This window comes from Lagopus leucura, unplaced genomic scaffold (assembly GCF_019238085.1).
Source record: "Lagopus leucura isolate 7727_CA_CO unplaced genomic scaffold, USGS_WTPT01 Super-Scaffold_100001, whole genome shotgun sequence".
In the NCBI taxonomy this organism is placed as follows: domain Eukaryota; kingdom Metazoa; phylum Chordata; class Aves; order Galliformes; family Phasianidae; genus Lagopus; species Lagopus leucura.
This window is the reverse complement of record NW_024962262.1, coordinates 23,461,502-23,474,170: the sequence shown is the minus strand read 5'-3', so window position 1 is coordinate 23,474,170 and position 12,669 is coordinate 23,461,502.

Here is a 12,669-nt window from a genome sequence, read left to right as displayed (position 1 = left end):
CTGCTGGTCACGGAACTGGGCCGGACCAGCCCATAAACCGTTGACATCCCCATGGTTTTCAGTTCCTCTTTTATCCTCCTTGTTCTCCTGCCTACGTGACAAGGATGGGCCTTGAGCAAGAGTCATTGAGTACCCCCTGTGATGGCCATCATCCTGAGATAAGTCCACACAAAGGAGCACTTCACAGCTATTTAGCTGCAGCTCATCTCGCTCTCATTGCCCCTGGCCTTGCCCATCTGCATCCCCCAGACAAAGGATCTCACAACCTTTGCCCAGGACTTGCCTGGACTTGTTCATCTGTGTCCTTCAGACAAAGGATTTCACAATCCTTGCTCGGGACTTGAACAAGTCCATCTGTGTCCCCAGCAAGCTTTGAGACACAGAAGTTAACAGAATAATCTCTTACAGCCAGGAGGGAGAGGTGATTGCAAGGCCCCATCTGGTGTACTGCATGCCAGTCTGGGGTCCCCAGTACAAGAAGGATGTGGAGCTGTTGAAGTGGGTCCAGATGAAGACCATAAAGATAATCAAAAGCCTGGAGCTCCTCTCCTATGAAGAAAGGTTGAGGGAGTTAGGCCTGTTTTGCTAAGAGAAGAGAAAGCCCTGGAAAGACCACGTTGTGATTTTCCAGTACTTGAAGGGAACTTAGAAGGAGAAGGGGGAGAAAAAAGCCAAAATAATTATTAAAACATATTAGATTTTTAAAATATAAAATAAAATTTTGTGACTTAAGTAGAACTATCTATGAAATTAAGATAATTAATTGTATGTTTCTTTCTAATGTCTTTGGAAGATCATGCTTGCTTGCTATTTGTGTTGTCTCTTCAACATAGCACTGGTCTCTGGGCTGGAAAGTCAAATCTTTATGTTACAATAATTCTCACTATAGAATTTCTGTTTCATTTGTAAAAAGAAAAATATTCCTTATATTCCTTGCTACTTCACAATGAAACTCTTTTCAATTTGAAATTTTCCCATGCTAAAATTCTTTTTTGCTGTGTCATCATTAACCATTAGTTAATGGCAACTTTTCCCTATCTTCCAGAAAGTAACGATCTTCAGAAATGAATTATCTACATATACACAGATAGATATATAATGTTGTATATTTTTTTCTATTGTTAAAATGCATGCCTTTTAAAAGCTGAGTAGGAAAAGTAGAAGGGTGGTCTCTTCTTCCCTGGGGCAAAACTTAATGACACAGAGTCTGGTGGGAGCTGGATTTACAGCTTTGATTCTTGAAGCTATCACAGTAAGAAGTGGTTTAATTAATAGGTGCATGAAGAACAGCATACCATATAGGACTGATATATCTGTTCTTAGCACTGAGGAAATTTAGGCAAATTTCAGAGTGCATTCTCATTTCACCTGCAATGAAATTTTAGAAGAATTATTCAGAATTTAGCCAAACCTAGTTTATTTTTTGGCAAAATTTTTTAGTCTCTTTCTTTAGTCATAAATATTTTTAGATTTAGTGTTACGTTTTTCTGCATTCAGTTTTTTTTGTTGATACTGTGAATGCAAGATTATTTTTTTTTTTTCAGATTGTTTGGAAGTTATTTTTTTTTTTTAAGTTGGAGAAGAGTTAGAAGAAGATGAAAAGTAAATAAGAAAGGATATTTAGTCTCCAATAGGGAGCATTAGGGACAAGATGAGTGCACAAAAGTTTAAGAATTATTTATATTCTTGAAACTCAGTGTTATACAGTTGTGTTTTTTTTTTTTTTTGAGAAATCTGTGCTTCTTTCAAGCCCTCAGAGCTTGATTCAAAGATGCCAATAATAAAGACTATAGAATATAGGAAAAGAAAAATGAAGTGTTTATCCGGCAAAGTCTCTTTATGTCACTTGCAATCTAACAGAGCTGTTCTACATAAAAAATGAATATTGTTCAAACTTCAAAATATCTTTTTATTTTTTTCTCCTTAGACTTTTCTCTTTCCTCCCACATATTCTCCACCTAATGTGTCTGTCAGTCTGCTTCAGGCAGCCTTAAACCATAGGTCCCTTTTTTGAAACTGAACTCACAAGTATGTAGTAGCATTTTAATGTGATGCTTCACACAATGTAAAAAAAAAAAAAAAAAAAAAAAAAAAAAAAAAGTTTATAACTAGATCCTCCCTTGCAGAATGAAACTATAGGAAGGAAATAAGTTTCAGCAGTATGTAGGTGTTATTACAGTTCAGATGTATGTATTTCTGGCACTAAGATCTCTAATTCTTCCCAGTCGGTACAGTGTCAGAGGGCTTACTGTCTGTTATAATCTTCCCATAGCTTTTAGATCCACTATCCTCTCTATTTTACAGTTTGAAAATTCTCACATATAGCACTACAGTGGGAAAGTTTGTTGTACTTTTTAATTAGTCTTGCATTTCTTGTTTTTTCATTAACCATTTGGGAAAATGTACTGAAGACAAAAAAGAAAAAGAACTTTAGACTATATGAAATTTAAATAATGCTAGAATTTTGAAGAGATGGTTTGAATCATAAGGATAACACTGCTGAATGCATGCTTACATTGTGTTTTCTAAGGAGATTGATGCATGGTCATATCTACATTATATGTTCATACAGTAAATAATCTTAAATTCCATCTGTTTCCAATGCTTATAATAAATTAAGATGGGTCACAACGTAGTAGGATATTTCATATAAATACATTGTATTGAATATTGTAGTTTAAAACCTACAGGTAGCCAAGCATTGCACAGCCACTGTCACTTCCCCTCCTGAACAGAACATGGAGAGAAAATATGATGAAAACACTCATACATAGAAATTGTGACTGGGAGATCATTAACCAGTTACTGTCACTTGCAAAACAGACTCAACTTGAGAGTATTAATATATTTTACTGCCTTTTGATATCAGACTGGAAGAGTGAGATCTAAAAGCAAATTTAAACCATTTTCTTCCCATCGACCCTCTTCTACCTCCTTCCCCTTAGCAAAGTAGGGGAGAGGGGAATGCAAGTTGTGGTCAGTCCATATTACTTAATTTTCTGCCACTCCTTCATCTTTACTCTCTTCCCCTGCTCTCCTGGGAGGCCATCCTTCATGAATTGATCCTGCATGGGCTTCCTACAGGCTGCAGCTCTTAAAGAACTGCTCCAACATGAGTCTGTAGCACAGGGTTCATCCTTCAGGAGTGAACTGTTTAACCACAGATGGCTACTTGTACCAGATCGTCTGATCCAGAATGGTCTCCCCTCCACAAGCTGCACTTGAAAATCTGATCTGCATGGTATCCCATAGGCTGCAGCAGCATGACCTGCTTCACTATGGGCCTCTTCTGAACTATAGGGAGCCTCTGCTCTGTGCCTGAAGCACCTCCTGCCCTCATTCTGACCTGTGTGAATGTAGAGTTGTTTCTCTCTACATTTTCTCACTCTTCTCTCTCTGTTGCCATTGCACAGAATTTTTTCCTTTTCCTAAATCTGCTCTCCCAGAGGCACCTGTAGCGTCATCACTCATGCTCTGGTAGGAGTGGGTCCCTTCTGGAGCAGCTGGAGCTGGATCTGACCTGATGTGCGGCAGCTGCAACCCCCCACTACCAAATGCTTGCCATGTAAACTCAGTACACTAAATGACATTTTTGACCATATCCATTTTACTTTTTCAAAGCCTTTTTAATTTTAAATACTATTATGTGCTTTCCTGAATAACAGAACACATTATAGTACACTTCAATTTTATAAACCTACTAACCTACAGAAGTATTACGTTCATCATGTTTTGAACACTGTTCTTTTTTCAAGCTATTTATCTAAATATGTTTTCAATGTAAATTTTTATATTGTAGTGGCATTTAAAATTTGGGAGTAACTGCATAAACAGTTGAATAGTCACTTTGTATTCAATAACATATTCTGCCATTATTACAGGCGCAGATAAGATCAATGGCAGTGAGTAGTTTCTTAGTACTATGGGGAATTATGTTACAGTATGCAAAGTGCTAATTTCCTAACATTGTAATTAAAGTTTCTGAGTGACAAACTTTCAAAATTAGATGCAAGTCTCCAGTGTTTAAGAATGTCTGAATCATTTGCCACCATGCTTGAGTACCTTTTGTCCTCAAAGTATTCACAAAACTGACTTGGGGTAGAGTGGGGAAATTGTTTATATTAGTTTATTTGTTTTGGTGACTTAAAGATAAATGCATCATATGTCACAAAGGCAGAAAATTGACAGCTGTCTCCTGCAAATACTATTGAAAGTACAACATCTAGATATGTGTTAATTACAGGAGGTACTAGTCTGGATAACAATGAGAGTAGGAGGGGTTTCAACACTTTTTCTCTGAATGTTTTTATCAAAGTCCTGCTACATTATTCCCAAGAATTTTTAAACTTTGAGCTTTTTTAAAGCTTTTTTTTTACTGGGTGGTGGTAGCTATTTTTTATTTAATAGTGGTGACTATTAAAGAGGAGGAAGCTTCTACAGCTGAACCTCCACATGAGTCTGGCCAGGGCCCTGCTCCTTATGAGGTTATGTCATCTCTTTTAGAAAACCCCAGCAAACTTGAAACTCCTTCATCTTTTAGAGTGCTTTAGGCTTCCTGATATAAAATATATGTAGAAGTAAAATACTCTTAGGGAACTAATTATGAAAAAAAACTTTATTTGTGCTTCATTAACTAGTAACCCAGAAACGTTACAGGATTCAGACTGACTTCTCTATAAACAGAAACTGTAATTTTGTTTTCCTAAATAATGTTTTATATTAGTTACTTTGTGTTAGAAACAGAGACTAAGTGTTTATTTTCTCTTCCATTCTTTTTTATGACTGTTGTGTGAAGGAAAGAATTGAAAATACTAAATGATGTGCATTCTTACATGAGAAATTTTGATTACCATTCTAAAAATAAGGTATATCTAATCAGATGGTCATTTATCTAATTTTAAAATAAGTCAATGTATTGCCACCCAGAAGTGCTTATGAAAGGCATCAAAGTAAGTAAATCCCTAACCTAGGGCAGATGAACTTCACCATGTATTCAAGAAATAAATATTTGAATACATTCCATCTAGCTCAGCTAATTTCTTTCAGTCTGCTTCCTTATTTATCATTTAGCTTCAAATACTAGCCACACTTTGTTTGGTTTCGACTTAGAACAGTTTTCCTTAAATTATATTAATGATGAAGTGCTATGTTTCTGAAATTTTTATTTGTCAAATATTCTGAAGAAGCCTTTGTGTACCTGTTCTTATACATTTGCTATTCTAAAAACAGTCGCTGTCCCTACAAAACTTTTCTTCATCTGATTCAATTAAAAATGTGGAAGGAACATAAAAAATATAAGAAAGATCCTGTTAAAGCGAAGAATCTACCTATTTAGCCTAGTGTCTTTTTATTAGCAGAACTCAAAACAACAAGGGAAGAGAAACTAAGTGTATTAAAACTTAAAATATCCCTCTCTCTTTGAGGTATAAAACCTGCACATATCCAGTCTCCCATTTTAGCCACTTTAGATTTTGTCAGAAAGTGAAGCCCAAATATTTTAAGAGTTAACTAATACACTGAGTTTCAGTGACATGAAAATAATTTGCATTTTCTTTCCTTTTTTTAGGTCACCCATGTGCAAAATTTAGATTTAAGGCATTGTAAATTTGGGAATATTTGAATTAAGTTGCCAAATTGAAATTTCAGGAAAATCTAGGGGAAATAAATGTAGCTCTAGAGCAGACCCTTAAACCTTTCTTAATCTTTTAGATCTCCTGTTAAGGTTTTTAGAATAGCAATCCACTTGTTAGACAAATTTGGCTGAATGCTTTACCTGAAAACAGTTGTCTAAGCTCATCTAACATTTTTGATAATTGTTTCATAAATTAAATTTCTTGATGGGCTTTTACCTGATGTGAACTGATTCTGCAAGACCTTCATTGTGAATATTAGTTCAAGAGAAAAAAAGAAGTCAAATATTTTCTTACCATACTAAGTTACATGAGGTTGAAATTTTTCTTTGTAGTTCTTTGTTATGTGTCATATGACTAAATTACATCAAGGGAGAAAGTTTTTTTGTTTTGGTTTGGTTGTTTTTTTTTGTTTGTTTGTTTTTTTTTTTGGTCTGTTCGTTCTGTTCGTGATTTGTAATGATGCAAAAATCTGAATTTTGAAATAAGCACAGGCTATCTTATGTGATACCTAAAAGAGAAAAATACTGCTCGTTTTACTTAGGCAGGTGTATTGAATATAATATTTCCATCTTTATTAGTGCTTGTATCTATACCTATATACGTATACGTATACCTATATACGTATGTATATGCACACAAAAAGCATATGCCAAATAAATGTTTTGGGCTACACTTTTAAGCAATGAAAATTAGAATCAAAGCAAAGTTTACACTGAATAATAAAAGGTAAATAAGGAATAAAATAATTAATTTAAAAGAGCATACATTGCAATTAATGAATGAACATAAAAATTACATTTTCAATAATTTTTTCTATAATCTTTTCCACATCTACTATCATTTTCAGATGTTCTGGTTTCAGGACTTGTCTTGACTCTTCAGTATATTCTATAGACAGCTTTCTTTCTTGAAGAAAAACAACCCTAAAGGAGAAAAAAAGAAAAAAAGAAAAAAAAAAAAAAAAAAAAGAGCTATCAAACTTGCCCATGTGTGGAAAAAAAACTAAATTTGCTCAATTTTTAATGTATTGTCAAAGCATTTTTAGTTATTTTTATAGTGAATCACATCTAAAATGTTAAAAAGTGTACTGTGTTCTTGCTTTGCTCAATGTCTTGCTGCTGCAGCAGCTGCACTTCAGAGACAAATTTTTGAAATTTTCAGTTAGACACAATCATGTGAGATGTTTATTTATAGCTACTTAACATATAACTAGACGTGAAGAAATGGGTGAAACTCACCTTTTTTTTATAGGACTGATGTATAAACTAGGAACAGAAGAGAAAAGATCCTACAATTCAATGCAGGTTATGTAAGAGAATATAGTTTAGTCATACATAAATATTTAAAGTTAGGTGAAAAGAATTCAATTCTTGCTTCTTCAGTGGAAGGGCCTATATAGAATAAATGGTGCCTGAAATGAATAATTTGGATTTGGTTACTTCAGATTGCATAGTTTCCTGAACAAATTGGTGCAGATAGTTTGAAGGAGTGTAACAGATTTTAAACTTTAATTTTTTTTTTTTTTTTTTTTTTTTCCTAGAGTTCTGATTTGTTTGCTTTCTACTCTGTATCCAATGAACACATAAGTGGCATTTACAGTACCTCATGACTGAATGTAGGACTAAGCCTATAAAAAAAAGCGTGAAATAGCAAGTTACATTGAAAGACAAGTTATTTGCATTGGGAAGAGAAGATCAATGACACACCCTATTGAAGAGAACAGTGATTAAGATAAATCATATGTGATGCTATTTAACATTTTTTCAACAAAATATTTTTCACACAATCTTATAAACACTTTTTCCTCTTTTTGAGTTTGTAACTGAGCACTTTGTAAAGTCATGAATGCTGTTGGCACAGATTCTCTGTATTTCTCCTGGGTTTTTCCTAGTTTTTTTTTTTTTTATCACCTTGCTACTAAAGCACTCAAACTAAATGCTGAATATATAACTTCTTTCTAATTAGATAACCACTGTTTGCAAAATCTGTAACCAAAAAAAAACAAAACAAAACAAAACAAAAAAACAAAACAAAACAAATAAACAACAAAAAAACCCATGTGCTTTTCTAAATTTAATCTGGATAAAGGCAACTCATTATGAATAGATTGTAATATGTCAAAAGGTTCTATCAAACAAAAGGAGGTGTTTTCATGCGTTCCCCTGGAGCCCTGCTATCCTGATGGTAATTTTAAATTTGAAATATATTATCATTTAAAGAGCCTGGAAGACGTAAAGAATTAATTCTCTCTACTAAAGTCAACAAATAATTATGAGTGCAGGATTAGATTGATAGATTAGTGGCATGGTAAATTAAAGTAAAACAGGAAGGGGTATATTAAATCAATCTAGCTACTTTGAAATTCTTTATTAATTCTCTATTTGGGGATTTTAAAAGGCTAATATTGATGACACAACCTTGGTGTCTGTAGGGATCCAGCTTTAAGAGATTTAAAAATATAGCCATATATAATTTTTTGATTTGAATACTTTCTAACCTCATGGACACTATGGCATTAAGCTCACTAGGTTTTTAGTATTGAACAGGACTACCCTTTCTGATCCAAAACTTACAATTACTGCTCTGGTTCAAACCAAAATGTTGCTTTCTTTTTGGATAAAAGTGGAACCAGGAGATTTGTCTTCTAGATAGGAACCTAACATGATACAAACACAAATGGATATTAATTCTTCCAGACCATACTAGAGTTAACCGGAAGTAAAATCTCTTAAGATATGCACGGCATGGATTCCAAGTCCTCAGCATAGGCTGTTTTGTTCAGAGATATATTTCTATTGAGATTCCTATTGAGGTAGCTAATTAAACAGAGTGTATGTTCCTGGAACAACTAGAGACCTCAGGGAAGGAAGGATGAATCCAGGTCTTAACAGTACTTCAACCAAGGTCATTTTCTGCACATCTTATTTTAGCATTTAAGCATTCTATAGCTTACTAGAGAGAAAGAAACAAAAAAAAAGCTATATGGAACTATGACTGGCATAGCTGATCAGGATTTCATACACATTCACTAACCTCTAGCGGTCTTTGCATATTTTTGCACTGAACTTGCCTTTCTTCGTCTTTGCTTTTTTACCAAAGCAACGAATGAAAAAGAGAAACCAAACATCCTGATTTTGTCCCCATGTTTCTTGTGATATTTATGAGTTACGAACCTGTAGAAGAATCAAAACTAAATCCATTGTTCTGATATTTGGATATATTTTAAAAATACATTTTATAGTATGAGTAAGCTGTAGAACTGATGGAGCGATGTCTCATTTTACTCAGTCAATTGGAAGCTTCATTCATTCCTGTGATGTGCTGTTGGCAGCTGCTAAAAGAGACATTATTACTTTGCTCTTTTAGAAGTTTGAGACAAACTAGAGTTGGGTATAGTGTGGATTAGCAAAATTTGTGGGATAAAATACAGCACTGCTCAACAAAGGCCTTTCTTTTAAACTCTTGGAAGCTAGAAAAAAACTGTGACAAAGAGAGGGTGCGTCTGAAAGGGCTGCTGAACGCTTGAGTGGCAGCTCTCTGTATGACGAGTCTTGAGGGATTGGATACTTAAATCTTAATTACAAAAAACAATCATCATCAGGTATTAAAACCCCATAGGGAAATTGAAAGGCTCAGAGAAGAAAATCCCAATAGCGGAGATCTGCTCTACACAAATTTAATTGATTCATATTATACAAATAAACCTGATTTTTTTTTTTTTTTTTAAGTCTCTATGAGAAATTGTTGAGTGATTCTCTTTAGAGCAGATGCTGTGAAAAAGGCAGGGGGGTAGGGTTTTAAACCTGAAGATATTCAGTGACTACATAATGAAGAGCCAAATGCCACAGCTGACCAATGCATACAATGATAAAATAATATATATTTTAGTTTTAAAAATGTTTTATTGATATAAGCATGTCATAAAAAATAATTAGAGAAACCACATTGGTGGACATTAGAGTTTCTTTAAACATACAAGAAATGCATCATTTCATAAGTGTTATAAAAAGAATAGATTATATTGTCATTCTTGGAACTGAAGCAGATTGTCAACTATGTATTTTCTGGTAGTTGTGTGCAGAAATGTAAACTAGGAATCAATTTGGATTTTCTAGTAAAACAATGGCCAATTCTAGATCTTTCATAAACAATGAAATAGTTCTGTCACACTCAGAAGTCTAATTAACAATCACATTTCCTATTCCTTTATACATATTAGCCATTTCTGTTATTGCATATGACTGATCTGGTAGGAAAAATAAAGTTCATATACTAATGGATCAAAACTTCTTAGTAAATACTACATTTGTTCTCTACTTTATGAACCCTATCCACATCACCAATAGTCAGTCATTTTTTTCTCAAGTGTGACAGCTGCAAGACAAAGGAAGAACAACTGACATCATCTATCTGGACTTAAGCAAAAAGTTTGACGCTGTCCCACAGCATACCCTGGTCACCAAGCTGGAGAAAATGGATTTGACGGATAGACCACTTGCTGGATAAGGAATTGGGTGGATGCTTGCACTCACAGAGCTGTGGTCAATGGCTCAATGTCCAAGTAGAGACCGGTGACAAGGCATTCCTCAGGGATCGGTGTTGGGATCAGTGTTATTTTATATCTTTGTAGGTAATATGGACAGTGGGATCAAGTACACGCTCAGTAAGTTTGCAGATGACACCAAGTTGACATGCTAGAGGGAGGAATTTGGGCAGCCTTCAGAGATGAGCCCATGCCAATCTCATGAAGATCAAGAAGTCCAAGTACAAGTCCTGTACCTGGGTCTGAGCAGTCAGAAATAGAGCTTGGATGGAGAATGGCTTGAGAGCAGCCCCGAGGAGAAGGATTTGGAGGTATCAGTTGTTGGAAGACTCAACATGAGTTGGCAAGTGCACCTGCAGCCCAGAAGGCCGACCATATCCTGGGCCACATCAAGAGAAGTCTGACCAGAGGTTGAGGGAGGTGATTCCTCCATTCTACTCTGCTCTCATGAGACCCCACCTGGAGTACTGTGTCCAGTTCTGGAGTCCCCAACACAAGAAAGACATGGAGTTGTTGGAGTAAATACAGAGGAAGGCCATGAAGACGATCAGAGGGCTGGAGCACATCCCCTATGAGGATGGGCTGAGAGAGCTGGAGAAGAGAAGGCTCTGAGGAGACCTTACAGTAGCATTCCAGTGCCTGAAGGGTTCATAGAGGAAAACTGGGGAGGAACTTTTTACAAGGGCATGTAGTGACAGGATGAGGGGAAATGGTTTGAAACTGAAAAGGGTAGATATAGACTAAATATTAGGAAGACATTCTTTACTGTGAGAGTGATAAGACACTGGAACAAGCTGGCCAGAGAAGTTGTGAAATGCCCCCTCCCTGGAAGCATTCAAGACCAGGCTAAAAGGGGCTTAGAGAAACCTCTGGGAGCAGATACAGCTGGAACTGTTGGCCCAGACTGAATCAGATTATCCAAAGGGATATTGTATGCTTTACAGTCATACTCAGCAATAAATATGGGGAGGAGATTTTGGAAAAAGTCTGTTGCTCTGAGACTGGTTGGACATCAGTTTGCTGGTGGATGGTTCTGAGTGACTGTGCTTGTGTCACTGGTTATCTCTTACCTTCACTTATCAAACTGTTTTTATCTTGGTATAAGAGTTTTTTTTGTTTGCTTGTTTGTTTGTTTTTATGGCATTTGCTCATCCAGTTTTTTTCCCCTGTCCTCTTGTGTGGTGCAGAGTGAGTGAGCTGCTGGTGGGTGCTCAGCTGCTAACAAAAGACAACCCACCAGAATCACCCACACCTCACCTCTTCCCTTTCTACTGACATCAGCCTGCTTCATATTTATCTAGTTATATTTCAATTCCACAAATCATGAAAAAGGCACTATAAGTCCCCAGGCTTCATGGACTGTCCCAGCAATTCGACCATAATTCACAGCTTCATCTGTGATAAACTGCCTAAGCATGATGCAAACTCTACTAGGAATGCTTAAAGTTCAAAAAAAAAAAAAAAAAAAAAAAAAGCAAACATTCCCTAAATGTTCTCTAATATTAAGTGATGTGAAAGCAAGAAGTGTTGGCATGTGACATTAATAACCTCATAGTTCAGCTTTGAAATTAGAAAAATAATATACTATTGTACTACACTCTTGGTCTTTGCTAATATATTAGCTTTTCTAAAGTCATTTTAGAATGGGGGAAATCTGTCTCTGGAGATACTTTTTTCCTCTTTCCCCAAACAGAAGAAATTTAAATGAGAAGTTTAGATTACATGGCTAATATTTGGACATCTAGAGGCTGGAGAGATGGATGACTAATGCATGAACTTTGAAATACTCTGTGTTTAATGTGTGCCACGTTTCCTTTAAGATATTGGCTGCGCTTGTCTTCCTTCTCTTTTATGTAGATAACAGGCTTCAGGAATGTTTGACTTCAGCTGTAGACTCTAAGTGTAGAATTACTTTTAAAATCAGTGGGAATTCAGATTTTAAAATCTGTCAAATCAAATCCTCTCTTTTCTGGTAATGGATAAGAAAAAGGCACGACTGAATATGGGATAAAGTACTGTACTGTCAGTCCTAATAGATTTCTGTTCTTGTCTCTAACATTCACCTTCTTTAAAATGGCTCTGGCACTCATAAGTTCTATAATAATGTGAAAAATAAAAAACACCTTTTGTCTAAAGAAAATAAATATTTTTATTCAACAGATATTGTGTAATCTTTTATAAAGTACTGTAGGCCAAAGATTTTAAGCAGTGGAAGAAGTTTTGAAGAAAAAACAAAGAAACAAAGTCCCAGTCCTTTTTCTTTGGTGCACTTTGAACTCTTTTTAAAAGAAGCAGCAGTAATTCTTATATAGCTTTAATTACTCAACATTTGTTTCATAGTATGAGGTTCACTTAGCAAAAGAACATTAAGTTCTTGGAAACATCCAATAGATTTGTGTTAAAAAATAATTTTATTTTTTACTTATCAAATTAATAGGGACGGGTAGTGGCTTTAGATACAGATAGATCAGTTAATTATTTTCTGCAAAACTC